The sequence below is a fragment of the Zonotrichia leucophrys genome, chromosome 4, assembly GCF_028769735.1.
Source record: "Zonotrichia leucophrys gambelii isolate GWCS_2022_RI chromosome 4, RI_Zleu_2.0, whole genome shotgun sequence".
NCBI lineage: Eukaryota > Metazoa > Chordata > Aves > Passeriformes > Passerellidae > Zonotrichia > Zonotrichia leucophrys.
The window spans coordinates 41,801,784-41,817,240 of NC_088173.1; the positions used below are offsets into that span (position 1 = coordinate 41,801,784).

The 15,457-nt window shown below is 41.6% G+C and overlaps 1 protein-coding gene and 1 long non-coding RNA gene across 11 annotated transcripts in view; one reads left to right on the top strand and one right to left on the bottom strand.

Moving 5' to 3' along the window:
* Window positions 1-4,497, bottom strand: LOC135446864 (uncharacterized). The gene is made up of 3 exons (XR_010439918.1): window positions 4,409-4,497; window positions 2,918-3,139; window positions 1-95 (listed from the first exon to the last, which is right to left on the bottom strand). It is a non-coding gene; the product is annotated as an uncharacterized LOC135446864 (long non-coding RNA).
* A 6,646-nt stretch (window positions 4,498-11,143) lies between these two features.
* The window catches only part of INPP4B (inositol polyphosphate-4-phosphatase type II B), a 263,711-nt gene continuing 259,397 nt past the window's right edge, over window positions 11,144-15,457 (top strand). For 3 of the 10 annotated variants that reach the window (XM_064711308.1, XM_064711307.1, XM_064711306.1), the window contains exon 1: window positions 11,149-11,254. The gene's annotated coding sequence lies outside the window, so the exon portion shown is untranslated. Of the gene's footprint in view, window positions 11,255-12,495; window positions 12,700-12,984; window positions 13,233-15,457 lie in introns of those variants that run through there. The other 7 variants (XM_064711323.1, XM_064711324.1, XM_064711309.1 and 4 more) reach the window with 6 other exon arrangements.

Consider the following 15,457-nt stretch of genomic DNA (forward strand, 5'->3'; position numbering starts at 1 on the left):
CCTCTAATTACAGTAGACTGTCAACATAAAAATCAAGCCTTGCTTAGCTGCCTTTCATTGTGGCTTGGTGTGCAACAATCTGCAAAGCTTTTGTCCTGCAAAGGTTAAGGGAGAAGTAATTCTAATATATATGAGGCACAGATGCTTTCATTACCATGCTAGATTATTCATGAAAGTCCCACTTAGACAGATAAGCAGGCATTTGCCATTTATTCCTCAGTGCAATTAAACTCAAAATGTCTCCACACTTTTTAGGTTAACTTTGTGGAAGGTGTATTGATCTTAATTGGGTTTTGTATTAACACATTACTAAAACCCTGTACCCATTTGCACCCACCCATCCAGCGCTGGGCTGCAGAGCCATCCAACAGGGGCCAAAATACAAACCTTTGGTATGGCAAGTCTTGCAAAGAGAACATTTCCTAGCAAACTCACCTTGTTTATTTTTATGGAAACAGGAGAGTACAGAAATTATGGAGAAAAATTGTTTCCCTAGTTTTTATGCTAAAGAGGCAGAAATATCTGCACATTAGCTACCTCTCCCAGTTATGAGTGAGGTTTATATTCATATGTGGCATCAATGGCATCTCAGATTTTAAAAAAGCGCTAAACTTTACACTGTTAAACTGAAAATAATAAGCTTAGCACCTTTAACAGGCGTGTTCTTCAAGATGGTTGGCTGTGGGGTTTATCCAGCTCTCTATTTCTAAAGAAATAAAATAAATCTTCCTAGAATTTTCTGTAACAAAAAAATTATTCCCACTAAAAGTCACCTTATTTCTATGTGATTTTTTAATGTGTATTGTACATTACAATTCTCTATGAAACTATAGAGTATGTACAAAAATAACTCAGGCTGAACATTGTGATAAATTTTATTGCACAGTGATGCAGGGAAACCAAGGCAGATTTCTTGCTATTTCAAGTTTTTGAAAGGAATCACAGATATTTCCTATATCTGTTATGCCATCATTTTATATGGGCCAAAATTGTGTCCGTATCAGTGGTTAATTTCTGCTCAGCTCTGGGTATTTTGAGCCCCTGGCAATACTTTTGAACATCTAAGAATAGAATTAAAATATGCATTTCAGCCCAGTCACTAGGTGCAGAAGAAAATTGGGTGTTTTTTTTTCCCTTCTGTACACCATCCCAATTTTAAAAAATAAAATTAAAACTGTCTTTCCTTACAAGCTCATCTTGCTTTAACAGGGCACGTCAGAGATTTCAAGCTACTGTTTTGTCTGGGAATGGTTTGTTTTTCTTTTGTCCTTAGCAGTTTTTCATGATCGGTGAATAAAGGAACTTCACAAATGTTTTTCTTTTATTGAAATGGACACATAGAAATTGCGTTATCTGTATAAAGTGCACCACAGAATGCAAGAAATATTTTTCCTATGCATACTGCCTGATCTCACAGACAGGAAAAGGGCTTAAACAAAATGTCAGCTGAGAAATGTGCTCAATTCTGTGTAGCCAATGAGCAACTACATGTTTAATTTTAAAGAAGCATTTTGACATATTCCCTGACATTTTCACCTTTTCATTATGGCACTGTCACCTTTTTTAAAAGCACTGTAGTGGCAATATAGATTTATCCAAGCAGCATTTCCAAACAGCAGGCTCGTTTACTACTCTTCTACACACTGTGTCTTCTAGAAATCCTAAAGTAAGGGGAATAAATGCCTCAGTGCTGAGGAGACTAGATTACATCTGTGCTGAAATGAATAAACTCTGTATCTAAATCAACTCTCCCCCATTTTGACAGTTTATGATAGCTTTTTGTGTTCTTTTTTTCCAACAACCATATTTACAGAAATTGTACTCTGAGATCTAAAGCATCCTGTTACATTTTATAGAAAGTATAACAGCACAGTAACTACCAGCCTGGAGTCTGAGGGAGCAATTCCTTGATATGACAATGACTGTTGCTTTAATCTTCCATCTCCTTTGTTTGTAACAAGTTGTGTCACAAGGAAAGTATCATGCACAACAATGCATCTGGCCAGAAAGCAGAGCTGCTATTGCCAATACGTGCTGAGGCAATAAATGTCAATGCTAAATGAAGCACTGCAACACCTCGAAGATCACTGGGTCATGTGCTTCTCAGTCCTTGCTCAGATTCTGTCTAGATTATCCCTGCAGTCATATCACTTTTCCTAAATTTTTAATGATTATTTTATTATCAGCTGCACAAATATACATTGAACTGTACAAGAAGAGTGAATGGCAAGAAGCCTTCTACCTTCCTCCATGAAATCTGTAGTTTTGTACTGCAGCACTCTTTAGTTTTAGTATGAAAATGAGCATGAAAAGAAATCCCTTTCCACAGATATAATCAAGAGAGATGACTCTCAGCAGTTTCCCCAGGAAACAGGATTTTCCTTGGTGCCCTGTCATCCTACTCTCACCTTTAATTCTGAAATGCTTCTTCATTCTTGCCCTTAAGGAGAGGAAAATTAATGGCTAGCATAGAAGTGGTGTTGTGGTACGAATATTATCCAGTATACATGTTTCTTCTCTAGCCAGCTTCACATGAAGGTTAATTTTGTTCTTCCAGCCACAAGAGATGTTTGTTCCCCCTGTCCTTTGCAGGCAAGCTGGGGCTCATGCTGCATGTCCACTGAGCATGGCAGAGGTGAAACAGCTCTATCTCAAGGACTCTGTTATATCGACAGCTAAAATTTCTTATCTCCAATAAATGCTCAGAAAAAACTTCCCCTCTGGGAGGATTATTTCCACCTAAAGGAGAACTTGCCTCCAAAAATGTAATGACAAATCCAGAATTTCATAGTTCCTACATAGTTTTTGCTTTGCCATTGTTTCTTCTCTGTTTTCTTTTTCTTTCTTCATTTTATATACTTTGCCTCTACCTTGCTGTCCACCCCCATAGTTCCTTCTCAGCTCATGTCTCACTCACCTTCCAGCCCATACCCCAGAGTTTGGCTCCTTGGTCAGTGTTTCCTGAGGTTCTGCGGGGTAATTTTGAAAGAAATGTGAAAGGTGCAAGGTCAGTTCCGCCTGTGATAGGATGATAGGCTGCTACAAGGGCATCTTTTGCAGGGTGGGAAAATCCTCTTCTTAGATGCTGCAGCTTCAGAACACTTTAGCTGGATCCAACAGAAGTTCTCTGGATTTGTCACTGGGGGAAAAAATGAACAGACTCTGACACAGTGGATCAAATGCAGCTAACTTAATACTTCTGCAAGAAGCTGTACTTTTAATTTTTTCCTGCTTGACTTACAAGTAATAAATGTGTAAACCACTTGACCCACATTGTCCTCAAAAATAAAAGGGAGGAAGTGGTTGAAGAGTTATTAGCACCATCCACCTTTGCTAAAATGTTTTTGTTACCCTGGAGTTAACATCTTGCTAGCTAACTAGCAAAAGAGATCCTCCCCCATACGAAAAAAGCCCCAAACTCATGAATGCAAATATTATATTGTAATGGGTTTATACTTCACCTGTGGAAATTGCCTTTTATTAAGTAGACTCAACAAAACTAGTGCTAGTCACATAGGTCAATTTACCCTGAAATAGCTGAAGCAGTGTTTATTCTGAGGACATTTATCTGTAGCCAGTGAGCCAAGCAAATTAACATGCTCTGGAGTTATGTACCTACCAAAATATTTTTTTTTGAGAAGGATCAAGAACAAATGTTTCTTTCTAACCAGATGTGCTCTATCCATTATAGTTATCTTCTCTGTGTGATTCTGCTGCAGGACACAGAATCCTTGATTTTTTTGTGATAGCAGCAAAATATTAGAATGTTGGCAAAAAAATACATAAAGCATAGAGCTAAATATTCTTACTGTCAAGCTGCAGAATGAGGTCCTAAAGCTGCATGAGAATAACTACATTAAATTCAGTGGAATATTTGCATATATCAAGATGACCTAGATAAAAGTAAGGAAGGAGCAGGGAGTAGTTCTGGAAACCAACCTTCTGCTAACCAGAGAAACTGACAGATATTAATTCCCTGATAAAAATGGGCTTGACTTCTCATATGACCTTAAACACGACTTAAATGATCTTAAATGTGTCCCTCTTAAAATGAATAATAACACTTTACTCTTGCCTGGAGTCTGTTGGTTGAGGATTTTAACTTGTCCTAACCACACAATTAAAGGCCAGACTGTCCCAGACATGGAGAGACAGGCTCAAAGGGAATACGGTTCCTTCCTAAACCTTTATGGGCCAGCAATGCCACATGATTCTACATTCTCCTAACTCTCTGAGGTAATCAATTGTGCAATGGTACACAAAGGAGAGTTTCCCCTGACACTTTCCCAGACTTAATTAATTTTCCTTGCTCGAACTAAGGCACATAGGACAAAAATCTTTTTTTATACCCTGAAAGGCACACAAATATTGAAAGGCTAATTATAGCCGGGACCCAAATTTAACTTACCTTGTGATGTCAGTGAAGGGTATTATAGTTATTTTACAAGTGGTTCTGATTCATGTAAGTTAAGTTAAACTCTCAAAATTAAGTAAAAGATCAGTGACAAAGATGAAACTAACCCCACTGTCCTCACCATCAATCACCACATAGTCATTATTTCCATTTGTTTCATTTGCTTTACAGTGAAAGGCAGAAAATATTTTTAAACACAGTGCATAAAACAGACCTCAGCCAGCAGAATAGAGACCCCACTTTAGGAGTGAACATCATTAGCCTTAGGTGGTTGATTCATGTTACACACAAATTTTTACAGGACAGACAGGGTCAAAATCCAAACTATATTAAAGATCAGGAGATGAGAAGTGAGTGACATAATCAGCCAGGCATATACTAAGCTCTCCAAAATATTCTTTGTATCACTCTTTTAAATTGCAGTGCAGGGAAAGAGATACACCATTAAGTGATGATGATTTCAGATTAAGCATTTACCCTAAGACAGGCTGCAGTATCATACACAGACAAGAGACTGCTATTTTTGAATGGCATCAAATTGTGAATTGAAGCACAGTGGGTAGGAAAATACTGCAAAAGGATTTGAAAATGATTGCTCATCTGTGTAGTAAAATATATCCTCTTTAAAGTCCTGCTGTGGCCAGTATAAAATGATCAGGGATGAGAGTCTGCATGTGGTCTGCCAACATGTAGGAAACAGAAGGAGAATCATTGTCCAAGGCAGGGCTGTACATTACAGTTACATTAATAAGGCACTACCAAATGGTGATAGAAAGTTATCCTACAAATTAAACTTTTCTGAAATCAAGGTGGCTGTGATTTAAAGTTTTGCCTGATTACAACAGGGGCTAGCAATTTTCAAACAAGGGCTATCAGAACTGTAGTTTTCTTTTCCAAATTAGAAGAAAAGCGTGACAGCAGAAACTTGGCAGATGCTCAGCAAGAGCAAAGAGGGGTTTTTCCCTTCAAGAGATGCGATGCTGCTAATTAGCTGAGTGGGCGTATGTTACCTCTGTGGCAGGGAGGCATAGCTCTCTGCTCCTGCTGCTCCTGGTGCCACAGGGAGCAGTGACCACCCCCTTGCTCTGCCCTGGGATGCAGCATCCTGCAATACCTGCAGCATCCCTCTACCTGCCATTCAAACCTGCCTGCTTGCTGACTTGAGTGCTGCCTCATGAGTCATTGATTTTTGCAGTCAATATTTGATGTGGGTAATCTGCTTGTGTTGTGATATCCTCCTGATATATGGATGACATACAGTAAGAGAAACACACGTGCTAGAAGCTGTATATTCATTTCTCTGAGGGAGATCCCCAATAGTTGCTCTACATGGACGTGAGAGGTTTGGAGAGTCACAGCACAGGGCACCAGGTTTGCCCCCAGCTTTAAGGTTTTTGTTAGCACCCATGTCAGGAATCCACCTAGGAACTGTAAAATTTAATATTCCAGGATTTCTTTACATGAACTATGCCCCGAAAAATTTGTCAGGATCCAGGTTAAAGGCAAAAAATGCTGCTCTGCAGAGTAATAGACTTGCTGAGGAACAAGTGTTCCCTCAGTTGTCAACTGCACCTGTCCTGTACCTGGTCCCCTTTCAGGGCAAGAGGGAATAGCCTGTAAACAGAAAAGAATGTAACTTCCAAAGGTTATTTTTCTATTTTCAGTCACACCTTATTTCTGAACATTCTATTCAAGCTCTAAACCCGTTTTCATATGGAAGAGAGTATCTGTTTAAAGCTTCAGCTTAGATTATTTTCTTTACTTTTCAAGTGTTTACTTTTCCTCGGACAAGTGTGGGATCTTCTTGGACTCCTCTTGCTGTGAATTCACAGGGTATACGTAAAAGGATATTTATGCAGCTGTAAAGGCAGATACATATTAAATAAGAATGGAGTTCTCATAATGATTTTATCAAGCTACCAATGAAAAGGTATCCTATCATCTTGCTACTTCAACCTGGCAAGCATTTGTGAAATTTCAGGTTTTTAGATGTTGCTTGTCTTCAACCAGGTCCCACAAGTGAAGCCAAAATCTGTTTCAAAGGAGAGTGTGAATTGCTGTGTGAAGTACTTCAACAAAAGCACTGGACAGCTCTAAGGGCTTCATATTCTATGGCATCAAATCTTTTCATTTTCACCATGTGAATTAAATAAAAAAAACAAACTGTCATAGTTTGAGAGAAATTTGTTTCAATATAACATGATATAAATAATTACACCAGTGGAGAGCAATGCAAATGTGAACTTGGCTACTTTCTGAAAAATTGTCCCTTTGAAAAATGACAGAACTGGGAACAGCTGGCCATTGGCAGGGACACCTGTTTTTGTAGGCTCTGCTGTCCCAGAGGACTGCTTTGTCTCTGAATGCTGAGGCAAAGGGAATGTGGGAATAAGTTTAGAACAAGGCCAGATTCTCTTGAATTTTTGGCAGAATTGTAAAGGGACAAGATCAATAATATTCTTTTTTGTAGGTAGGAAATAGTTACAGTTCTAACTTCTGAGAATGAAAGTGGAAGTCTGAACTATCATTTAAGGGGGATGTTGTAGGGGAATAAAAAGGGCCATGAAATTGCATTCAAAGCTATAGGAATGGGGTTGGATTTGGGGATTTGAGGGCTGGAGTTTTTTTTTAAAGGAATGTTCTTGACAGGTGTTTTTGTTTTATTAGATTATTTGAGGGGGAATTTGTTTGTGTTTTGTTTTGTTTTTTGTGGTGGAGAGCAACAAAATACTTAAAAACAGGTCAGTTCCGGCAATGTACAAACCTTCCTCGAAACTGAGCCTACATAGAAAATGTGAAAAAAGTGATGGTGAAATCTTGTCAGCAAGAAGGGAATCATGTATAGCATCCACCTCAGCCTGTCTGATGACTTTATTATTTTAGACAGTAAACTATCAGCTGCCTTACCCTTCCACCTTCTGTGCCAAACAAGTATTGCCAAAAGATATTGAAGTGCTTTTGCCTTATGAGATAAAATCAAACCGTGTGATTTTCTGGCACAGGTTAAGTGTCCAACATCAAGTAACAGGGCATTTGGTCTGAAAAATGGTGTCCAGTACGAGTAGACCTAATAAAAACTATGGCTTCTGCCCTAAGCATAGGTCAGCAAAAGACCCCTGAAGTCTACAGAGTTTGCATTAATGGAACTGGTCCAATAATTTAACCATTTATCTTGACTCTTTTAAAACTTGCATGCTATTTAGTCATTTATACTGGTGCATAGGGAGCAGAAAATGAAATTAAAACTCCATCTCAGGGTTGTTTGTTTGTTTGTTTGTTTTTTATTTTTGTTTTGGAAGGGCTTTTTTAAGTAGCAGCCCCACAGTATTTATTAAAAGAACTGCACATGTCTGTCTTGCCTGGCAAATCTGATCCAGATTTGGCCTGGGCACACAGCTGCACTATTGTCAGAGCGGCCAGGGAACACCATCCAGTGGTTTTACAAGCTCCAAGATGGGATACCTCATGTGGAGGCTGCTTCAATAAAGTCTCTCCATTTAATGTGTCGAACAATAGAGAAGGCTCATGCTGTTTAGCATTTTGTGTCATATGAACATGATGTTTCCAAGTTCATATTAGTGATAAAATCATATTTTCTGTCCTTAGGAACTTTGCTTCTTGTCCCTTAGTTTTACACAAAACTTTGCACAGCAACAAATGTTGAAACTGAGAGAAAATGCTATTGAAGAAAAGAACAATAATAGTGCAATAGTGCTTTGGGATTTCTACGACTGCCTTTTTCCTGGCAGTGGGGCAAGAAGTAAAGTTATTGTTTAGATTGATGATAAACAGTTGCATGTTTTATCCAAAGCACAGAAAAACATTAGGGCTACTGTGTTACAATCATTCTCTACTTGTACAACCAACACAGTAAATATTGCCAAAATGTGAAGGAAGCAAATTCACCTACCTTTCTGCAGGAGGTTCAATCTAGGCAGCATAAGACATCATTTTGGTTTGGGATTTTTTATTATTTGCCCAACACCAAATCTTTTATTTAGTACACAGTGTGATGCCCTCTCTGCAGTGCTTTCTCCAGCAGTTCTGTATTGGCTTTCCTCCAGCTATTTTGATGAAAAGCATGTGATAATTTCAGAGAACTGAGTAAGTGTTTTCATTGCATTGCTTTCTTCTGTATTTGGTAGTAAGGTATTTTTCTCAGTTCAGTTTCACCTCGGTGTCACTAGTTACACAGCTCTTCCTCTGGTGGGTGTTGATCCTGCAAGTTGTTTGATGTTGACACTGGTACAATCTATTGCCCACACAGAATAACCTGCAAAGTTAAGGCTTTGATTTGTTCAGCGAGTCATGGTTTGCAGTTCCCCTGCAGAACCCAGGTCGTCTTCTGGCTTCTTCTGCAGTCGTTCTGTAGCTGCACTGCAATATGTATGTTTGGTATAAATTGCAATATTTAGGTTATCAAGTTAGCTTTTTGGCACATGTCCACCATGAGCGTAGGTAAGGTGTGGGGCACGGAGAGCTAAATGAAGTTTATGGTCACCAATTCTGTGACAGTGCAAGCATTTCAATTCTGTACAGTAATCTAGAGTGACACTGCTATGCAGGAAGCCCCACCAGTCAAGTTCACTTCTGCTAGGATGTGGTTTTCGCTGATTTTCATTTAATGCTTTAGGTTTATTTTCAGTATCAGAAGCATCCTTTGGTTTTGGCAGGGTTGTTGGTTCCAGCAAGAGATGACTTTAAGGGGTGGAAGTGATCCTGCACTGATGGAAGAAAGGCTTATGCTTTCATTAGGATTTAATTTTTGATTCCCTAATTTTTTGCAGCTAAAAAACTGGCATAAACTCAACAATATTTGCTGTACTGTGGGTAATATGGAAAAGCAATGCAGTTATCCCATGTAGTTATTCATATCAACTGTCCAGAGAGTGAGCAGCCTTCGAGTTTTACCCTAACTCTGCCTTCGAAGATATTTCATTGCTTGGGAATACAGTCCCTCTGATTCTGAGCCCAAATTAAACTTCCCTGCCTGACACAGCCCTGCCTCCCAACAAGGTTAGCATGACAGCCCCAACTGCGTTTGGTGTGTACTCAGTCCTTTCCCTTGGTAAACCGTTATACTGAATGCCAATTGAAGATAACACAAAAAGAGCTTCTCGAAAAAAAACCCTTCCTATCCATCAAAATGTACTCTGTGCAAAGATCTACAACAATAAATATTTGCATTTCTACTTACTGAGACTTTTGCCGTTCCTTGAAGATTGGGAACAGTGGAAAGATATTAATAATAAAGCTGCCATATTATGGAGGTGATTAATATTAATTTTTCTCCTTCTACTACAGATGTCTGTTAGAAGCTGAGCTTCAGATGCTACTTTCCATATACCAGAATGAGCTGAATTATACAGTCAAGTGCTTTCTTAGGTTGGTGTCTTGTTTTCTAATGGCTCAAGTCTGCATTGCTTTTCTGAGAATACTTTTATAGCTTGTCTGAAGCTTTCTGATACATTTATTATGAAGCACAGGTAGAGGTAGGCTAAAATTTTCAAGCCTGAGTGGATGCAGTTAAATGCCCTAAATCCATATCTAGGCACTTTAGGAAATGTGATTTTCAGAGGTAGGGAGCATAGAAACACATTCAAAATAATTTTGAGGATAGTATTTTTGAGCATTAGATACCATTTTTTATGCATAAGTGTATTTTCAAGCTCTGAAAATTTTGACTGCATGACAGAAGAGAGCTTTAGACTATATATCCATTATAAAACATTTTGGAGCTCAATTAAACTCTGATTATCTAATATATTTTTTTTCCATTCTGACTTAGGGTAGATTTCTGAACACCCATTTTCAAGGAACATCTTGAGTCTTAACATAAGACTAATCTAAAAATTAGCCTTTTTCCTTCCTGGGGTCTGCAGTATGATTGGTTATACAACAAAGTCTTGCCCCAAGAAAAAGTCTTGTTGTCTTCAAGAATATTGTCTTCAAGACAATATTTTTTGATAACTGCTCTTAATTAAGTTCAGTGCTATACAAAGTAAAGGTTTAATCACTGAAAAAAGAAAGCATGGGCTGTCATTGCATTTCCCTCCAAATCTAACAGAACATCCATTTTACAGACTAAGTACTCCGTTCTGAACTTATATAGGAGTTTGGCATTGCTTTCATTTGAAAAGCAACCACAGACTAAACCCCAGTAGTATTAGACTCTTAAGGGAGCACAGAGAAAGGAACAACCTATGCAATGGAATTGCACATAGCCAAGTTTTTCAAGTTCCCTGTTCACCACCTGCATTGTCATTTGTGGCAGCCTGGGTCTACTGCTTCCAATTTCTAAGACAGCAGGATCTTTCCTGTTATGTGTTACACTGTGGAACATTAAAAGTTTAACAAGGAAGATTGTGATGAAACTCCTCTTGTGAGAAGCCAAATATTGTTCATGAGAGATGCTCGAAGACTAATCTCTGAATTGAAAAGGTAGTTTAACTTCATTACAATGATTTGTTCAGTATGATCCTTATTCTGCAAACATTTATGCCTGAGGAGCATTATGTAAGTGGGTAGTTCCATCAAGCTAGATTTTTTTTCTGTATTACTTTGTTTAGGTGTTTGGACAAGGGCATATAGTAGGAGTCCTAGTAAAATATCTGTACTATATTTGAATATCTGTATACAGGCCTTGCCCTGATAAGACCCGGTTCTTCTTGATGGGCTGCAGCTGCGATGTCCTTCATTGGGCTGCAGCTGTGGCTAGTGAAGATAACTGGGATAAAGGGGGTGGGTTGGCCTGTCAGGAGCCCTGGCTGAGAAGCAGCAACAACCAGAAGACCAAGTCTGTGCTGTGAAGAACTGCCCCCAAGAAATATTGCTGAGAAGGTATGGGACTCTAGAAATATGATTGTGACAGTATGGGAATTTAGAAATATGAAAGATAACAGCAAGACAACAAGGTTAAATATCTCTTGTGCCTTCTCAGGGTTTTCCTTTTAATTTTGTGTAGCTTATAATGCTGTTTTTTTAGTTCCCCTCTTTGTGTCTCTGCATCTCTGTTTTGACTTCAAGCTCTTGAAGCTGAATCAGTCTTGCTCTGCACAGATCATTGTAAGGCTTTGTGTGGGTACTTTGTAGATGACTGCAGTTATTACAACACAGGAAACACTAAATCCAACCCTGAAACAAATGATATTGAGTAAGCTAATGTAGCTATCTAATCTCTATTAACTTCAGTTACTTGGAGAACGATGGTGTAGGAGTGAGTTATGCTGCTCAAATCCCAGACGGTGTCCTGCAATAATGCACAAGTAGTCTCAAAAGGATTGATTAAAGCTTCAAATACCAGAATTTATCTAACTACAAAAGAAGTAGGAAAAAAACCTGGCTTAAAAAAAAAAAAAAGATTATTACCCAGTGAGAAAAATCCTTTACAAATTCCTCTGTCGCCATACATACAAACCCAATTTTTCGATGCCATGGATCAAAGGCCGGGTGGATGGATGCCATTGGTACTTTCCGGAGCGGCAGCACGGGCCGGAGGCGAGGTGTAGCGCTCACACCTTCCTCCCTGGCGGGACCAGGCATCCCTTATCGCCCACCCCGCCAGGTTTTGAAGCTGGAAGGCAGCCAGCCCGGCGGCTCCGAGAAACCGCTCGCTTGCCTTCTAGGCAGATTCCGTTTCCAGCTCCGGGACAGGGAAGGGACCAGCGTTTCCCACCGGTCCTGCTGTCCTCCCCTGAGCCACAGAGCCCCGGGCGGTGCCCATGCGGAGCTCTCCATCCCGGGTCCAGCCGGCGCCGCCTCCTCGGCAGCGCCCCCAGCCCGATCCGTCCGTCCCCTCGGGCCGGGCGAGCTCCGCCGCCTCCCAGCCCCCGGCAGCGGCGGCCGGGCTCCCTCTGGGCGGCAGGAGGTGAATGGCAAGCGCCGGCGTCTCCCTCCCACACCCCAGCGTCGGTCTCGCCTCCTCCAGCAGCAGCAGTAGCGGGTCACCTCTGCGCGGCTGAGCCGAGCCGCGCTGTCTGCTGGCCGCAGAGGAGAGGAGGCTGGTGGCTCCCTCGCTACCTGCCACCACGGCTGGCGGTGAGGAGGGCGCTGCCGGGGGTGGCGCTGGGGGCAGCAGCGCCGGTGCCCGGAGCCAGCCGCACCTCTCCTCTCCCTCCCGGCGGGGAGCAGGGCGGGCTCGGCTCCGGCTGCCCAGGCGCCGCTCCTCATTTCCTCTCGCCCTCCGCCGCGCTGCTGGAGGCTCCGCGCTATAAATAGCCCGCCGCCCGGTGCCTCCCGCACCCAGAGGGGGAAGGTGCCGCGCTGGCCGCCCCGCCGCCGGACAGGTACCGCCGCTTGCGAGGGGCGCGGGGGCTCTTGCTGCTGGCCAGGGTTTGTTTCCTTGTTTTCCCCTCGGGCACCGGCGCGTCAGGAGCGATTATAAGCCGAGAATCGGATCCGGCAAAGTCCCTCCCTTTTATTCCCTTACCAAGTTTCTTAAGGTCACAGCCCACCGGGCGCGCAGCCGTGGCGGCGGAAGCAGGCGCGTTTGCCGGAGCCGCCGGCCAGGGCTGATCCGGGCTGGAGCGCGCTTAGGGACGCTGCCGCTCTCCTGCCCCCTCAGGGCCGGCGCTGAGGGTGGGAAGGTGGCCCGGCTGCCCCGGAGAGCCCTGCTCAGCCCACGCAGCCGTCCTGCGGGGATCCCGGGCTGCCGGGGCAGCCTCCAGCCGGGACGTGCCGGGGATCTCGGCCGGTGTCTCCCGGCGCTGCCTGCTGGAGCCTGGATGCCGCCCTGGCTGCGGTGCCGGCCCCGCCGTGCAGCTGCGGTCGCGGCCCTGCCGAAGCGGTGCCGGGGGCCTAGAGGATCTCGTCTGCAAAGGTTTTGTGTCGCGTTCCAAAGTTGGGAGTACTCGGGTGGGGTTAGCGGCTTCTGTGGGTGATGCTAAGGGTTAATTTGATGGAGTAATTGAGCTGTGGGATCCCCATTTGCAAAGAGTAGCGTCTGCCGAGATGTAATGGAAACCGCAAAAAAGGTATTACAGAGAATGAAATTGAGCAGAGTTGTAACTTGAAATTAACCAGAAAAGGTGGGGGCGGGGGATGATGTTCAATTTCTGATCTACAATCGAGAAAAGCTCTGTTTTCTTTTTCTGAAATAACACAGAGAATTTGAAGCGTGGATGGCAGAGCTTGGGAGTCCCATCTTGGTCCCCAGAACTAACCCGGAACCTTATCCAAAATAGAAATAATAGGGTCAAGTCTTTGTGGAGCTGTGTTTTCATCTGATGCCTAATTATGTTTCCATTTATCTTCCTTGCCAGAAGAAATTTACTTGTTTATTTACCCATTAATGATGTGTTAAATAGATATACTAAAATCAGGCCATACATATGCCATTTAAATCTGACTTTCAGTCTCAAAGATGAGAATATTTTTAGGTTTTACTGGCTTACAGGCACTCTCTGTATGTAAAGGATGTTTCCATTGCAAGAATAATGGGGAGAATGTCTCTTTCTTGTTCTGTATCAGAAAAAAAGTATGCAAACAATTAGTTACTAACAAAACTTCTGTTTGGATAAGTATTTGCAAATGCGATAGCAGTCTTTAAAAAGGCAGTTTTCTAGTCACTTGCTTGTTTTCAACATTGTTTTTATTTTACTTGGTTAGATTTGAGCTGGCTTTAAAGCGCTGCAGTATCTCAGATTTTTTGAACCTGTATATTGAACGGGGTTTATGTAAGTAACTGTATCTATCCGTGCAGGACTGAATGCTGTTTACTTCACACAAATTGATAATTCCACCAGAATTAGGATACAAGTCACAAGATTAATATGAGCAGTAATTAGTCCTGTGAGATTTGTACAGCCCTGATGATGTTAGTGGCAGCATGTGGCAGTGTTACTACTCCAGAGCCCTATTTTTGCTTTTTTTTCCCCCTTCTGCTTTCTAACAGTTTCTATAGCCCTCAAGATAAGATTAAATCTTTCCTGAAAATACATATTTTCTTTTACTGGCTGTCTTGGACTAACTGAAGCTTCCAGTTCCAGTTCATCACTGGCTCCCCAAACCTTGCAAGTGCGGCTGATCCTTTTTTTGCTTGGATTTTTCTTTCCCTGCAGAGACTTATCCCTGAGGCTGCTTTAGTTTTTTTGATCAAAGAATTCTGTCTTCCTCAGCCTAAGGTATATCTGTTTGAGCAGGTGTATCCAAATGCCTCTTACATGTCCTCCTTTATCATCTATCGTCTCCTTATCTTCTGATCTGACTGAAAGATTTCACATTAGGTGAAGGTTTTTTTGTGAACCAAAAATGCAAGATTAATACTCTGCTTAGTGCCTGGAAGTCTACTGTACTGTAAGAAGAAAAAAAACCCAACCCAACATCCCAAAAAAGCCACAGGAGTGGAAGACCTGCCTGGAGCATTGAAGTCAGCCTGTAGAGGACAGTGCTGCTGGCTGCCAGTGATGAGTGGAGGCTGTGAGAGAGTCTGCAGGCGAAGTAATTGTTTGAATAGGCCTAGGCCTGAGTTCACTGTGAATTTTGGAGGCAAAGTTGTGGGATTGATAGGTATGCTGAATTATTAAGCTTGCTGTGGATATATATTTTAGCATATGACTTCTGCAGGGAAGTATGAAGACAATACTTGTTGAATTTATGTAACAGATTTACATGAGGAAGTAAGATCATTTACTGAGACAAATCTGAAGGTGGACAGTTACTCCCAACACTAAAGTTCCTTCAAAACTTCTGATGAGGCTGCATGCTTAAGCACTTGGATAAACAGCTTTGACACTGTGTAGCTAACACAGTTAGCTACATGTCTCTCCCTAGCTTATATTTTCATAGCTCTTCCTGTATGTCAAATGCTCTGACTGATGGAAATTTTTAGGAAGGGCTAGTTTTGCTTGGCTTATTAAATATCTTGTGTTACACTAATATTTTATTATTGATGAATGGTGAATGTTATTTCTTATACTTTTTAGAAAATATTCTTTCTTTGAAGTAATCTGGGCTTCAGTAATCTGGGTGAAATACCTTTCCCTGGATTTTTTAATTTACTTGTAAATCTCACTTTGATTGTCAAAACGTGAGCTGGATGGAAGG